The sequence below is a fragment of the Saccopteryx leptura genome, chromosome 1 (assembly GCF_036850995.1).
Source record: "Saccopteryx leptura isolate mSacLep1 chromosome 1, mSacLep1_pri_phased_curated, whole genome shotgun sequence".
NCBI classification, from domain to species: Eukaryota; Metazoa; Chordata; class Mammalia; order Chiroptera; family Emballonuridae; genus Saccopteryx; species Saccopteryx leptura.
The window spans coordinates 96,063,738-96,080,651 of NC_089503.1; positions in this window are offsets into that span (position 1 = coordinate 96,063,738).

The window sequence follows — 16,914 nt, forward strand, 5'->3', positions numbered from 1 at the left end:
ACTTTCTGACCTAGGGTTCTACAAGGCACCTCTGTCTCTTTTTTTTTTTTTTTCACAGAGACAGAGAGTCAAAGAGAGGGACAGATAGGGACAGACAGACAGGAAGGAAGTTTCAATTCTTCATTGTGGCATCTTAGTTGTTCACTGATTGCTTCAATTCTTCATTGTGGCATCTTAGTTGTTCACTGTTTGCTTTCTCATATGTGCCTTGACTGGGGGAGGGGGCTACAGCAGAGTGAGTGACCCCTTGCTCAAGCCAGTGACCTTGGACTCAAGCCAGCGACCATGGGGTCATGTCTATGATCCCACACTCAAGCCAGTGACCCCATGGCTCAAGCTCGTGACCTTGAGGTTTTGAATCTGGGTTGTCCACATCCCAGTTCGATGCTCTATCCACTGCGCCACTGCCTGGTCAGGCACCTCTGTTTCTTTCTAGTAAGTTACTTTTATCTGAACAAATTTGAGTGATGGCAACTTTTTAAAAACTTGTAAGCAAGTTATCCCTAACTAAGACTTTGGCCAGGTATGGGGTTAAAGGAATTTTCTTCCCCACCAAATTTAAGCTAAAAGAGAACATAGATAACCTACTGGGAGATGTGAACTGCCTACTTTTTTTCTATTATAGAAAGAGATATAGATTGTGTGATTTATTAATACAGGATGTTTTGTGAAGATTAGTGATTTTTTTCAACAAATGAAATACTTGAAAGAAGCTCAAAATATTTCATTCAGTGAATTTATTTGAGGCTGGTGGGAATTGAACCATCAGAAGATTCAGAGCTCCCAGACTGGTATCCTGGAAAGTATATAGATTTAGAATCAGAGATTGCTGGCTTGGGTTCTGTCACACTCTAGCTGCATAACCCCGGAAATTAGAATCTCATTTTCTCATTTGTAAACTGAACACAATATATAAGGTTATGCAGGGCCTTAAATTACATAATGTATGTAATGCCTGACCTCATACCTGGCACATGATAAGCACTCAACAGTATTAATCATTTTTTTTTGTGAGGGTTGAGGAGATAGTAAGACAGACTCCTGCATGTTACCCAACCAGGCCACCCAGCAACCCTTGTCTTGGGCTGATGATCGAATCAACCAAGCTATTTTTAGTGCCTGAGGTTGATGTGCTGGGACCAACTGAGCTATCCTTAGCACCTGAAGCTGAAGCTGAAACCAATCAAGCCATTGGCTGTAGGAGGGAAAGAGGGAGAGAAGGGGGAGGAGGAGGGAGAGAGAAGCAAATGGTCACTTCTCTTGTGTGCCTTGACCAGGTATCAAACTTGGGATATCTGCATGTAAGGTCGATGCTCTATCTACTGAGCGAACTGACCAGGGTCAACAGTATTAATTCTATCTCTCTCTTTATCCTCCCCATGCTCCTAGCTCTTCCTCCCACTGCTATTTAAAAATAAATTTCCTTTGATGCCCATCAACTCTAAAGTTGAAGCTTCTTTATCTTCCATGGAGCAAAATCTAGAGAGAAGCCCACAGGAGACCTTGGTGCCCCAGCCAGAGAGAAAGATTGTAGGGAAAGCAAGAGTCTTAGAGGAGTGAGGAGAGAGGGAAAAGGCTGCATGTGTAGCAGAAGTCCTATACATATTGCTAAAAAAGGCTATCAGCCAAAACTATTTTCAAACCATCCATTGAGTTCTTTTACTACTACAAAGACCAACTTTAGGTAAATTGCACTAAAATTTTAAGTTATATTAGAAATGTAATTATGCTCTGAGGGAACCTATGAGGCATAGCTATTCAGTCAGCTTAGGGAAACTGGAAGACTTCATAAAGAGGACATGAAAACTCACCATACTCTTTTACATTGCATATATATACATACACACAACCTGTGATGATACCCTTTCCCCTGCCCTTTAGTACATGACTAGTACCTACAAGAATAGGTACTCTTTAAGGTAGAAAATGAAAATAAAAATCTCAAGCATATCTGTAGTTATGGTATGGATGCAGATCGTCTGGGAGAACACATGTGTGAGTGGGTAGATTTTCCCAGAAGCTAAATTTAAGAGCAATAACAGGATCCTGGAGAGAGGAGTGATCGGAAGGAAAGGAGCCAGGCCCAAAGCCAGAATTGGTGATAACCTCGAGGGTCAGATGGAATGATGGTTTTCGGTGGCTGCACGGAAACATGTCCCAGTCTTGTTATTCATTCTGGAGACACGTGGGCACACTGGGGATAAAAGGACACATGTGAGAACAAAACAAGTTGCACTACTAAGTTCTTAACACTCTGAGGCTCAAGTGACCTTCTTTGGGGGCCTTCCTAGTTTTTTTTGTAACATAAGAGGAAGAAGGCTCCTGTACCTTCCTCCTAAAGGAAGCTTCCTACTTCTCATTTAACACAGACACACACACACACACACACACACACACACACACACACACACACACACATGACTAAACTGTTATGGACCATGAAGTGGGAACATTGATATTCAAAAAAGATAAGCAAAATTTTTGCTGCAGAACTCCTTCAAAATACAAGATTCCCACCTGATTGATGGTGGCACAGTGGATAGAGTGTTGACCTGGGATGCTGAAGTCCCAAGTTCAAAACCCCAAGGTCACCAGGTCACCAGCTTGAGGGCAGGCTCATCTGGCTTGAGCAAAGGCTCACCAGCTTGAGTGAGAGGGTAATTGGCTTGAGTATGGGATCAGACATGATCCCATGGTTGCTACCTTGAGCCCAAGGTCACTGGCTTAAGGTAGAGGTCACTGGCTCTGCTGGAGCCCCCACCCCTTATCAAAGCACATATGAGAAGAAATCAGTGAACTAAAGTGCCGCAACTATGACTTGATGCTTCTCATCTCTTTCCCTTCCCATCTGTCTGTCTGTCTGTCTCTCTTTGTTTGTCTCTGACTTGCTAAAAAATAAATAAATAAAAGTAAAAAACTAAATATAAGATCCCTCACTGCATCCAACTAAAGTGTCATTTATTCAACCATCTGATAAGCAAATCTCATGTTCTTATTATTTGCCAGTAAATTCAGTGTTTAAAAACACAGCTGTTAGCTACACTGTCCTCCTCAGTCTAAGCCAGGGGTCCCCAAACTACAGTCCATGGGCCACATGCGGCCCCCTGAGGCTATTTATCCGGCCCCCGCTGCACTTCCAGAAGGGGTACCTCTTTCATTGGTGGTCAGTGAGAGACGCAAAGCATGGCATCGCTCACATACAGTACTACTTCCAGTGACGTGGGATGCATGCCTCACGGCTCTGGAGCACGTCACATCACTTGTTACATCTGGCAGTGACAAATATGGAACCGGACATTGACCATCTCATTAGCCAAAAGCAGGCCCGTAGTTCCCATTGAAATATTGGTCAGTTTATTGATTTAAATTTACTTGTTCTTTACTTTAAATATTGTATTTGTTCCTGTTTTGTTTTTTTACTTTAAAATAAGATATGTGGAGTGTGCATAGGGATTTGTTCATAGTTTTTTTATAGTCTGGCCCTCCAATGGTCTGAGGGACAGTGAACTGGCCCCTGTGTAAAAAGTTTGGGGACCCCTGCTGTATGGTATGTAGCCTATTGTGCCCAGGCTACAAACCTGTACAGCATGTTATTGTACTGAGTACTACTGGTAATTGTAATACAGTGGTGTTGTTTAAATATATCTAAACTTAGAAAAGGAACAATAAATAAAATAAAATAAGGTATAAAAGATAAAAGATGGTACATCTGTATAAGGCACTTACCATTAATGGAGCATGCAGGACTGGAAGTTGCTCTGGGGAGTCAGTGAGTGAGTGGTGAAGGAATATGAAGGCCTAGGACATTACTATTATCAACAAAAGGCCACCAATCCAGTTCCAACAAGAGTTCCCAATCTGATGTGTGGTAAAAGTATTCAGGTGAATGGGTTTGCAAACTGGGAAAGGTGCCCTCTGATAAACTGAAATTGCTCTCCCAAAGACAACTGGGAGGCCTGCTTATGTGGAGAAAGTGCCTGACCTGGTCCCTGATTGGTCCATTTTTACACACATAAGGAATTCAAATTTTCCTAGTTTGATTGGTACAAACAGCACTGTCCTGACTAGTCATAATCATGTTTATTGATTGGTCATTAAGGAGCTTCTCTGATTGGTCAGTAAAGATGCAATGAGGATATAATTGTGTAGTTCTGATTTGACAAGGTAGGTCTCAGCCCATTGATAGAAAGATGACTCCAGGAACACCTTTATAAGGATTGGCTCATGGGCAGGAACATAGAGCAGGAGGCTGGCAGTTCAGCTGTGGCTTTTCCCTAAAATGTGGTTTGCATAAGAGGTCTTTGTTGGGAATGGCTGCTAGATTCTGATTATGAATTTGAGTCCAATTAAACACACGGAGTCCCTCTTGGCAGGTATGTTCCTTCTTGGGTCAATACTGTACACTACTGTAGACTTTATAAACTTTTAAAACACTTTACACTTAGGCTACACTAAATAAAACAACACAACAGTAAATCAAGCACAAAGGCAAATGACGTATCAAGAGACTTGGTAAACACAAGATGTGTGTATGATGCTGCTGCTGGTGTAACGTGGCATACTGATTTATAGCAAACTTTTTTTTTAATAAGCAGAAAGAGTACACTATAAAATAATAATAAAAAGTATAGTATAATAGATACATAAACATAGTTGTTTATTACCAACTATTATATACTGCATGTCATTGGACATGCTATACTTTTATACAAGTGGCAGCACAGTAGGTTTGTTTATGCCAGTATCACCACAAACATGAGTAATGGCTACAATGTCACTAGGCGATAGGAATTTTTCAGCTCCATTATAATCTTATGGGACCACTGTTGTATATAAGGTCAGTCCATCATTAACCGAAATATTGGTTATGTGGTACATGACTACTGCAGAGTAGTCTAGGCTGGAGTTGGACATTCAGAGGCTGCTCCCAGTTTCCTGCAAAGTCATGTCTGTGGCTCCCCACATCACCTAGGCTTCCCACAGGAGCAGGGGAACTTCTGATTCTAGTGAGAGTTCAGGGCCCAGACCCAAGTCACAAGCTCTTTTCCTATATCCCACATATACAAAGAGAAGCCTAGTCATTACCATGACAGTTTCTGGTATTTTCCAGTATCCAATGTGGTCAAAAAGGGATAGGAGCCAAGTTTTACAACTCAGGAAAACCAAGCGCACAATGTGAATGAGTCTTCTTCCTCCTCAGATGCTGATGAGGACAGTCCCTTGAGGGTAAGGCTTGCCTTCAGTTTAACCTTGTGAGCACAAATCTCATCATTTCACTCCCTTGACTTAAGATGTTGGATGACTCCCCCTTGCCTCCTGAATAAAGCACTTTTATTCATCCACTCAGTAGATATTTATTGGAACCTACTATGCTCCAGGTACTGTGCTGGGGATTTGATGATGAACAAATCATGGTTCTGGCCTTCAAGAAACTCACAATGTAATGGAGAGCACATCTGATAAACATTTCTAAAACAGGGTCTTCAGTAAAAAGGGAGAGCTTGAGGTACTAGGGCAGCGGTTGGCAAACTCATTAGTCAACAGAGCCAAATATCAACAGTACAACGATTGAAATTTCTTTTGAGAGCCAAATTTTTTAAACTTAAACTAAATAGGTAGATACATTTCTTATCGAGGTAGCACCTGCACATGGTATTTTGTGGAAGAGCCACACTCAAGGGGCCAAAGAGCCACATGTGGCTCGTGAGCCGCAGTTTGCTGACCAGGGTACTAGGGGAATGCGAGAGAACCATGTACCCAGTCTGGAAGAGTCAAGGAAGGGCATTTTAGGCAAGACTAGAGGCACCACTGAGTCTGCCAAAGGAAAAATAGATAGAGAGAAGGAGCAGCCAATACTTTAGGCAGAAGAAACCATATATAAAAAGTGAAGGAATGAAAAAAACATGGCAGTTACTAAAGCTGCAAGGAGATTAAGTAAGAAGAGTATCTAAGAATGAGTTTGGATGAATGAGTGAGCAGGAACTGGATCAAGAAGGACCTTTAATTCCATGCATCTATATTTGGACCTATCCTAAGGGCAATGAGAAGCTATAGAATGTGGATTCTGAGGTCAAATTTAAGGAAGATTTCCATCTTCCTAGCATGGTGTGTGTGTGTGTGTGTGTGTGTGTGTGTGTGTGTGTGTGTGTAAGTGTCTCATAATCTGTCCCAGCCCATTCCCCAGCCCCCCACCCCTCCTATGCTTGGATATCCTTGTCTTTTTCCTTTCTCAGACATGATTGTTAGAGCTGTGTTATCAGCTGCCATCCTTTCTGGATTTTAAGTTTACAAGGGTAAGGATCATACCAGTTTACCTCACTTTTAAACTCTCCGTATTTAGTGCAATGCCTGGCACATACTAGGCTTGCTTTGTTGAATAAATAAATGGATGAAAAGATGAATTCTACATTATAACAAGTTGACACCTCACCAGAGGTGGATTAAGGTCGGTTGAGGCCCCAGGCACAGAAGAAAATATTGGGCCCTTTAAAAAAAAAAGAGAGAGACAGGAAAAATAAAAATACATGTTAACCATATTTTTAAGTAAATAAAAAATATTATGTACTATTAATGTTAAAATTGCACATATGGAACCAGACTTGGTGTCATTAGAAAAAAGTGTAAGTTGGGGTTTTGTAGGGCCCTTCAGAAGTCGGGGTCCAGGGCGTGCACCCGCCCAGTGAGCCTGCAGTTAAATTCGCCTCTGCACCTTCCTCATCTAGAACAGCACCTACATCTTGATGCATCATACTTATATACATGCTTTCCTCACTCATTAGGCTCTCTCTTCAACAACGAAAAAACTCCTAGTCATCCTTCAGAAGCTCCCTCCTCCAAGAAAAACTGCTCCTTTGCTTTTTCTGCCTCTCTTAGTGCAGAGGTTACATTGTGTTGTGATACATAATGCATGTTTAAATGTCTGTTTAGTCCATAGACTTCATTTTTTGAGAGAGGGGATTTACTATCCTATTTATATTTTGGTCCTCTGTGCCTACAGAATGCCAAGGCTCTTGATCTTCCTCAATGCTGTACGGGACACTAAGATGAATAAGATGAATAATATCTAAGGCAATGTTTCCCAACCTTTTTTGTGCAATGCCCCACCTTAACCTTTCTTAAATTTTTATGTCCCCCTCTATGTAACATACATAATTTTTAACATTAAAAATTGATTTGTTCACTTAATAAACATAAATGATAGGTTCTAGGAAGAAATCACTATGAAATTGTTAACAAAACACAGTAAGTAAAATTTCAAAACATATAATGAAAAACAGAAATTTAAATTCCAAATAATTTTAATACAGATTTTTCTATATTAATTTATTATTTTAATTTAGTGTGATCCTTGTGCTTGATGCTTGCTGCACAGAGATTTTATATTAGGTTCCAATTTGGTTAGCTTTAGTCTCAAGTCTCCACGTTGTGTTATATCCAGCCGATTTCTTTTTTTTACCAGTAAATCATTTACAGCACTAAATCCACATTCAGCTAAAAATGAAGATGGAAACGGTAGCAATAGTTTTCTTGCACATTTGGTTGAATTTGGGTATTTGATTTCTGTTTCCTCACAAAGCCATGCCATCGCTCCTTTGATATTAAATAAAGCTTTGACTCATCATTTTGCAGTTCTGCGAGTTCTTCTTGATATTGCATATTTGATATATCAGACAAATCCACTAACATTGGCTGCATCATCCATGTTGGGAAATCAATTTGTTTTAAATCAGAAAATCTTTCTTTTAAATCAGCCGATAGAATATTCAAATGATTGACAATAACAAGTAAAGCGGTATCAGTTACTTCACATTTTTGGAGCCAATGAAACTGTTTCAAGTTTTTGTTGTTAATATGTTTCTGACATAACTCAATATTGGTAATGAAACCAAATATCTTTGCTTTTGCATCGACAAGAGTTTTATTTGTTCCTTGAAGTTACTTATTTAATATATTTAGTTTTTCAAAGATATCGGCTAAATAACTCACAAATGCTTTACCATCTATTGTTAACAGATACTTCATTTCAGGTTTGTCGCTTAAAAAATCACTAAGAGTGTTTGTTAGATTGGGCTAGGTGTTAGTAACAAACAAAGCCAAACATGTTTAATGGCTCAAATATAACAAAGTTTATTTTTGCTCACATAGTAGTCAAGAGCAGGTGTCTTGGTTGGTAGGTAGCTTTATTCCAGACAATGATATGGGACCCCTGGTTCCCTCCATCTTGTGGCTCCAGAATCACTTAGTCCTCATCATCTATATCCAGCCAGAGAAAAAAGAAAGCAGAGGGCACACCCTTTTCTTTGAGAATGTCGCCAGGACATGGAGCACCCCACTTCTGCTCACTGGCTAGAGCCCAGTCATATGGCAACTTGTAATGGCAAGGGAGGCTGGGAAATATGGTGAGTGTGTCAAAAGAAGAGGAAGTGAATTTTTGTAAATAGCTAGTACCTGCCATAGGATCTTTGTAAGAAACGGGAGTTGAGGCAGAGAGAGAAATTTCACAAGTCTGTAGGATGTAAACGGGTAGCCCAAAGGCCAATTCTGGCTGCCTTCAACAGAGCATACCCTTTCCAGGTAGCTGTGAACCCAACACTATCTGTGTCTCATGTATGACCCAGTCAGATGCATTCACAACACTGCCTGACCATTGTAGACAGTTGAGTTTGTGACTCTTGCTTCTGCATATCCTCTCAGGATGATACCAGTCACTACCATGGATTTAATACTAGCAACATGCCATGGCTCTCAAATCTGTATATTCCTTCCAGATCTCCAAATATGCATGTTCAACTGCTTACTGCATACCTCTGCTTAGGTATCCCCAAAACACCCTAAACATTTGTCAAAATGATAGGCTAAACCCGACATCTTTCTTCCCAAACTTGTTCTACCACCTGAACTTCTATCTCAGAGAATGGCCTCATCATTCACCAAGTCAGATTGGAAACCCGGGGATCATGCTGCATCACTCACCATCTACCTCTTTCCCTCACAGTATATTGAAGTTCTATGAGGGCAGGGGGTTTTGTCTGTTTCTCTTATCTCTAGTGCCTGGGGCATAAACTAGCACACTAGCACATGGTAGGCACTCAGTGTTTGTAGAATGAATGAATGAATGAATGAATGAATAAAGTGCCTTAGCTTAGACTCTCATTATTTCTTACCTGGATTCTGTACTTTCCTCCACATTACTTTCCTCATCTCCTTTCTTGCCTTTCTCCCATACTCCCTACTGACAAATGTGTCATGACTCGCCATTATTTTTAGAATCAAGTCCAGCCTTCAGCAGAACTTGTCCACCCTCAGGATCCAATGTCTGCTTTACTGGCAGCCTGTAAGCAAAGGGCCTTTCTAAAATGAAAGACACATGGAGGCTAAATAATACAGTTGTGTTCCTTTCCAATTAAATGAGATGGGAACAGGCCTGGAATGGGGAAGAAAATTATTTCTGTGAGCAAAAATATGTAATTATTGTAGATGGGGAGCCAGTCACTAGATGAAAACCATTCTTCCTGAGCAACTGGAGCAATAAGATAGTTGAAACAGGCACGAGTAGCGGAAACTCCGAGGAAAGGGGTGATCGGGACTGGTACAGAGCAGTGGTTAAAAGCCTGTCTCTGAATTCCACTTACTTCAGTTGCCTCATCTCTAAAATGGGGGTGTCAGTTGTACTTAAAGTGATTAATAAGGGTAAAGTGAATGTGGGCCAGGAGTTCTCAAATGTTTTCAGGACAAAGCAACCCCCATTTTACATTTCCACCCTCAAGTTTTTAATATGAAAGATTTCTGATTTATGAGTGTCATACTGTGTCACCAGACCCCCCATTCAGAAATGAAGGGTTTATTCTTCCAGCTGCCAAGTATGGTGACCACTGTTGTAGCCAAAGTCCTGCTCTCTTTCCAGGCAGCCTATATCTAGGACTGACACCCAAGGGAATGGGGGCAGAGGGAATAAAGGTCCTGCTTGCTCACCCTGACAGGGACCAGAAGGGCCACCCCCACTCCAGACCTCCCATGGGATCAGCTCTGCTGAGGCCTTGTATTTGCAACACAGTTCAACTTCGTCCTCAGCCTCACCCCACTTCCTTTTCTTCCCCTCCCTCACAACATTGATCCTCTGAACATTCCTTAATAAACCTCCTGCGCACTAATCTCCATCTCAGAGTTGGCTTCCTGGAGAATTCAACTGGAGACAAGAGAAACGTTGAAAGGATAATATAAGGAAACCTCCTGGGCCCTCCACTTGGGTCCAACGATTCTTAACATTTTGCTAGAGTTGTTTATTCCTCTTTCCCAATCTTCTCCCTTTTCCTCTTTCTCTCTTGTGAACTATTTTAAAAGTAGTTGCCAAAAAATCAGGACATTTCCCCTCAAATCAAAATGATATTATTACACCTATGAAAACTGACAATAATTCTCTGATATAGTCATATTTATATTTTTCCAATTGCCCTAAAGTATGTTTCATAAGTTGTTTATTTTTGAAACAGGATTCAATTAAGGTTTATAAATTGTGTTAGATTATTATGAGATTTTAGTCTGTTTTAACTTAGATTTTGATGTTGAGTTTTTGAAGAGTCAGGCCTGTTTTCTTATAGCATATCTCACACTCTGGATTTCCGTGATTGTTTTCTATGCATCATTTAACCTTATCTTATTTCTCCTCTGTTTCTTATAATTGGAGCACTTTCTGGAGACTTGATTATATTCAGAAGAGAACTTTTTGACAAGAACATATCCTAGATGCTGTTTCTTTTACAGATCTTTTAAAATTTATTCATTTTAGAGAGAAGAGAGAGAGAAGGGGAAGGAGCAGGAAGCATCAACTCTCATATGTGCCTTGACCAGGCAAGCCCAGGGTTTCAAACCAGCAACCTCAGCATTCCAGGTCAACGCTTTACCCACTGAGACACCATAGGTCAGGCCTCCAGGTGCTGTTTCTATTTCATGTTGTGCACTATCAATGGGCACATATTGTCAGGTTACCCTACTGTAAATGATGCTCAGTTTGATCCCTTGGTTAAGATGGTAGCTACCAGATCATTTCATTATGAAGGTCTAGTTTTCTTTTTGGAATTAGTAACTGAAATGTGGATTGAGACTTTGTTACTGGCCAAAGAGTCAGCTCCCCAGCAATCTTCTACCTCATGATTTTAGTGTCCATGATCTTTACCTGACACAATGATTATACTGAGGATTGCAAAACACTAATTTTCTAATTCTATCTTTCATTCTACTTTTATTAGCTGGCATTCTTCTGTAACGGGTAGTTTTCCTCCTGGATCATACAACCTCTTTTTCTCTTGTTTTCTTTGTATGGAATACCACTATGGACACATGGATATTTTTTACATCTTGGTTGGGCCAACATGGGCTCTTTCAAGTTGATTTTTGTATGTTTGGGCATGAATCTTTTAGTATGTGAGCACTACTTGCTTTCTGGTACAACAAGATTTCAGAGGCTCACAGGTCACTTTGTCCTTTTACTTGTCCAGCCCTAGAGTCAGTCTTTCTTTTTTTAATGAGCTCTGATCCCCATTAGTGAGACATAATATTTAGAAGCCAAGATTCAGAGATTAGTTATGTTCATTGTTACTATTAAGAAAGCAGCTTTAAAAAATTATATCTAGCCTGACCAGGAGGTGGTGCAGTGGATGGAGAGTCCAATTGGGACATGAAAGATCTGGATTTGAAATGCCGAGGTTGCTGACTTGAATGCGGGCTCGTCTGGCTTGAGCGCGGGTTCATCTGGCTTGAACACGGGCTCACCAGCTTGAGCATGGGGTCGTTGGTTTGAGTGTGGGATCATAGACATAATCCCATGGTTGCTGGCTTGAGCCCAAAGGTCACTGGCTTGAAGCCCAAAGTCACTGGCTTGAGCTCAAAGTCACTGACTTGAGCAAGAGGTCACTCACTGTGCTGGAAGCCCCTGGTCATGATGATACATATGAGAGAACAATTGTTGAACAACTAAAGTGCTGCAGCAAAGAATTGATACTTCTCATCTCTCTCCCTTCCTGTCTGTCTGTCCCTCTCTCTGTCTCTGTCAAAAAAAATTATATCTACTCAAAAGCCCCCAAAAGTAAAACAAAAAGTGAAGCTTTTGATTTGGAGTTGAGAGCTCCATCCCTGGGAGTCCAGCAGAGAAAAGGGATCAACAAGGAGAAACATCTGCTTCTGAGAATGTAACCTTTCTTTATTAGGAAAGATATGACCATCCCACAATCTAAAAATATGTGCTCCCTTATTGCAATCCAAGGACCTGAGAAAATTTGATTTCATCTCTAATAGAAAGCATATATTGTTATCAAAATTGATTAATGCCAACTTGAAAAGAAGAGAGACTTCAATTAAGAGGTTTCTGAATCTCAAAAATTCTGAATTTGAAAAAGTCACAGATATCAATCATTGAATTTTTCTTTATTTTAATATTTATTTTTCTTTCATTTGCCAAGGGAGGTATTTTTGTTAAATATGCAAAAAGGAGCTTCACTATTGATTTTTATATATAAAATATTTTTTCATCAAGATAGAAAAAGGGAATATATTATAACAATGAGAAGACTGTTCTTTTCTCAATAGTTGGGTCCTCTTAAATACAGTGGTACCTTGACACACGAGTTTAATTTGTTTCATGGCCGAGCTGTGACTCAATTTGCTCATGTGTCAATCCGAATTTCCCCATTTAAATGAATGGGAATGCAATTATTCCATTCCGACCCCCAAAAGCCACATGAATTTTTTGTTTCATACATTTTTAAATAAGAAAATGTACTTTATAAATAACAAATACATATATATACATAATGAGAGAGAATGTAAAGAAATAAACTGGTTTATGAAGTGTATTTACCTTCAAGGTCAGGCGAAGATGCTGGGGGAGGGGGAGGAGACTGGTAGAGGTGGTTTTCATTTCATGTGCTATCGTTTAACATAACTTACTCTCTACACACTTAATGCTACATTTAATTGCAAAATTTAACTTTCATACTATGTATGATTTGTAACTTTATCGCTAAACTTACTTGCTGTTTTTTTAATTTGCTTAATCATTGTCATTTTCTTCACTGACTTTTGGCTTTTTCACCACACTTTCCTCGTTTTCACTTAGAGGCTATTTCAACAAAAACCTTTCCATTGAAGTTTGTTTCTTCCTCCCTTTCAGAACGTTCAGCAGGCCATCTAGTGGAGGGTGGCGGAAGCTCATGATTCAAATATCCACTTGAAACTCAAAGCAAAAAATCCCATGAGTGACTGAATTGCTTGTCTCTCAAATTGCTTGTGATTTAAAGTGCCCATGTGCCAAGGTACCATTATATGAGAAATGCTTCTCTTGTGACAAGAAGCAGGGCACTAGGACCCCCGTTATTGTTTCATTTAGAAGCTATAAAGCATATGAATGGACTTTTTAGTAGAGACAAACTGTGAGGCCATTATAGAGAAAAAGAAAGGCAGGAGAGAAAAAAATAAGTAGAGAACTTTTATTCTTTTGCATGTAGCTTTCCGGTTTACACAGCACCATTTACTGAAGAGGCTTTCTTTTCTCCAAAGTGTGTTTTTGGCTTCTTTGTTGAAGATGACTTGTTCATATATATGTGGTTTTATTTCTGGGCTTTTGATTTTGTTCCATTGGTCTTAATGTCTATTTTTCTGCCACTACCTTGTTGTTTTGATTATCATGGCTCTGTAGTATAAATTGAAGTCAGGTATTGTAATGCCTCCAGCTTTGTTCTTTTTTCTCAGTAATGCTTTGGCTGTTTGAGGTTTCTTATGGTTCTATACAAACTTGGTTTGTCCCCATGCACAAAAATCAATTCAAAATCAATTGAAGACCTAAACATAAGATCTGAAACAATAAAATCATAGGTACTAAATTCATGGACCTTATCCATAGAGAATAATTTATGAATTTAACTCCAGAAGCAAGGGAAGTAAAGGCAAAATTAAATGAATGGGGCTATATCAAACTGAAAATATTCTGCACAGCAAAAGAAACTGAGAACAAAACAATAGCCAAAAGAAATGAGAGATGATATTTGCAAACAACAGCTCTGATAAGGGGTTAATATCCAAAATATATAAAGAACTCATAAAACTTAGCCACAAACAAACTAGCTGTTCAATTAAAAAATGGGAAGAGGACCTGAACAGACATTTCTCACAAGAAGACATACAAATAGCCAACATATATATGAAAAAATGCTCATCTTCACTAACTATTAAAGAAATGCAAATCAAAACTACAATGAGATACAACCTTACACCTGTTAGATTAGCTATTATCAACAAGACAGATAATAACAAGTGTTGGAGAGGCTGTGGAGAAAAAGGAAACCTCATTCACTGACAGTGGAAATGACAAGTAGTACAATCATTATGGAAGAAAATATAGTGGGTCCTCAAAAAATTAAGAATAGAACTACCATATGACCCAGCAATTCCTCTACTGGGTATCTACCCCTAAAACTCAAAAACATTGGTACATAAAGACACATGCAACCCCATATTTACTGCATCATTGTTCACAGTGGCCAAGACATAAAAATTATCACAGTGCCCCTTTGTAGAGGATTGAATAAAGAAGTTGTGGTACACACACACACACACACACACAATGGAATACTACTCAGCTGTAAGAAATGATGACATAGTGTCATTTACGATAACATGGATGGACCTTGAGAACATTATACTGAGTGAAATAAGTAAATTTTAAAAAGCTAAAAACTGTTTGATTTCACACATCAGTGGGATATAAAACTGAGACTCATGGACATAAATGAGAGTGCAGTGGTTACCAGGGGAAGGGAGATGTAAGGAAGGGGGGTGTGGGAAAAGGGTGTACAGAGGAACAAATATAAGGTGATGGAAAATGATTTGACTTTGAGTAATAGATATATGAGAGAATTGACTTTTCAAATGATGTAGTCATCTTTACCTTAAATCTATGTACACTTGTTGATTAATGTCACCCTGTTAAATTTAATTACCTTAAATAATCAAAAGAAACACAGAAAGCAAATAAACAAACAAACAAACAAACCAAAAAGAATGAGTAGAAGTGTTTTTCTTTACTTCATTGGATTATGATGCAGTGAAAGTGCCCATAGTCATCCGTGGGGACAGCTTGTCATTGTTTTCAAGGCTGATTGAAATGCATGGGCTCATCTTATCTAGAAGGAAGGAAGACTAGATGAAGCTAAGACTGTGATTGGTAAGTAGTCAGCAGTCACTCATATAAGCCAGGATAGGGATGCTTGAACATTTTTATTGTTGGTAGATAATATTCATCTTTTGTTTGTGTTCAGACATGGCTGTTTTGTGGTCTTCTTTTTGTCTTGATTCATCCTGGTCACAAAGTGGTCTGTCTGATGTTGACATTCTGTGAAATTACTTATGTTCAGTAGGAGACCACCAAGCCCTAGCTGTGTCAGGCAAGTTAGGATGTCAGAGGCTGCATGTTCTTCCTCATTTGGGAGCACTGGCTCATGTTGAACCCATTGTAGCACCGGCTCATCTTTTTTGCATTCATAGTTCTGGCAGGAAAGGAAGTGAATGTCAGTGGTTCCTTTATACATCTACTCTTTCTGCTCCTTTGTGCATGGACCAAATATAACCATTCCTCAGATCAAGTGAGCACCAGAAATTAACTTGGATCTCTGAATTCTAATTCCAGATTCACTGTTTAGGTCAGATGACTGTGTCTGTCCAATAACTTTGACTATGAGGAAAGGATTGTGCAAGAGAAATATAATTTCCCAGGCCTCCTCTGTAAAGGAGAGCAATTCTTAGAAATAAAAGTCATAAGCTGAACATTGCTTAACACAGGGACAATTTACCCAGGTTTCATTTTAGAAACTTCAACAATATAGTAGAATAATAATGAAGCTAATACCTGCATGTCTTTAGTGCTTTATAAAAACAAATGTTTCTATCATCACTTTCAACCCTTCCAACCACCCTTTGAAATGGATATTATTTGTTTCCACTTGAAAAAGATCAAGGTGAAGGTCAGAGGAATTTAGAGATTTTCCCAAACCAATATAGCCTGTAGTCTAGAATTGAAATGAGAAAGAACCCAGACTTTATGATTGCCTGGGCAGCTCTCCCTCCTTCAGGAGGATGAGACTGTTTTTCCCCAGACCCTGAGGCACGCTGATGAGGGATCGGTGGGTATTTGCTCAAGGTGTAATAACATGTAAAAAGCTGAGCCAGGTTTCAGTCTCAGTTGTCTGAATCTAAGACCAGTGTAAAAGGCATAAAAGACTAGCAGAATGAAAGGTATGGGAAATCATGGAGAGAATGAAATTGCTTCTTCTCTAGAAGGAGAGAAAGATGGTGGAAAAGAGAAGAAGACCTAATGCAGGTTTTCTGACTCATGGAGAGTTTTGATAAAGCACGAGAACCCTTACCGAGGACAAATAAACTAACTCAGTCTAAATCCTGGGGCCATATGGCTAGGAGTGGTGAGGAAGAGCTCAGGGATGGTGGAGGTCAGTTCAGTGTCATGAATGTGCAGTTTTTTCTACCATCTTCTACCCAGAGATTAAAGTGCTTATCTTACTTAGGGGGTAGGGAGAATAATGGAAATATTGCTGAAATTCCCTCCTGCCCTCCAGATCTATGATCTATGATTTTAATAATCTCCATAATGTCAGGAGACCCTATAAAATTGTCTCTGGAGCTGCAACTCTGCAATTCCCAGTGTGGAAGCACTTTTGCATTAAAGTATCTTGCAATTTATAGATTCTTTTTCTTATTTAATTGGTTTCTTCTTGGGGAAAATGCCCAATAATTCAGAATGTCCTACAGAGCCTGGCACTGCAGCCATCAGCATGATGGATGGGACGGTGGCTCCCCCTGTCATCTAGACTCTAACTAGATGCAGTCTTTGACTTGGGCATGTGGAAGACT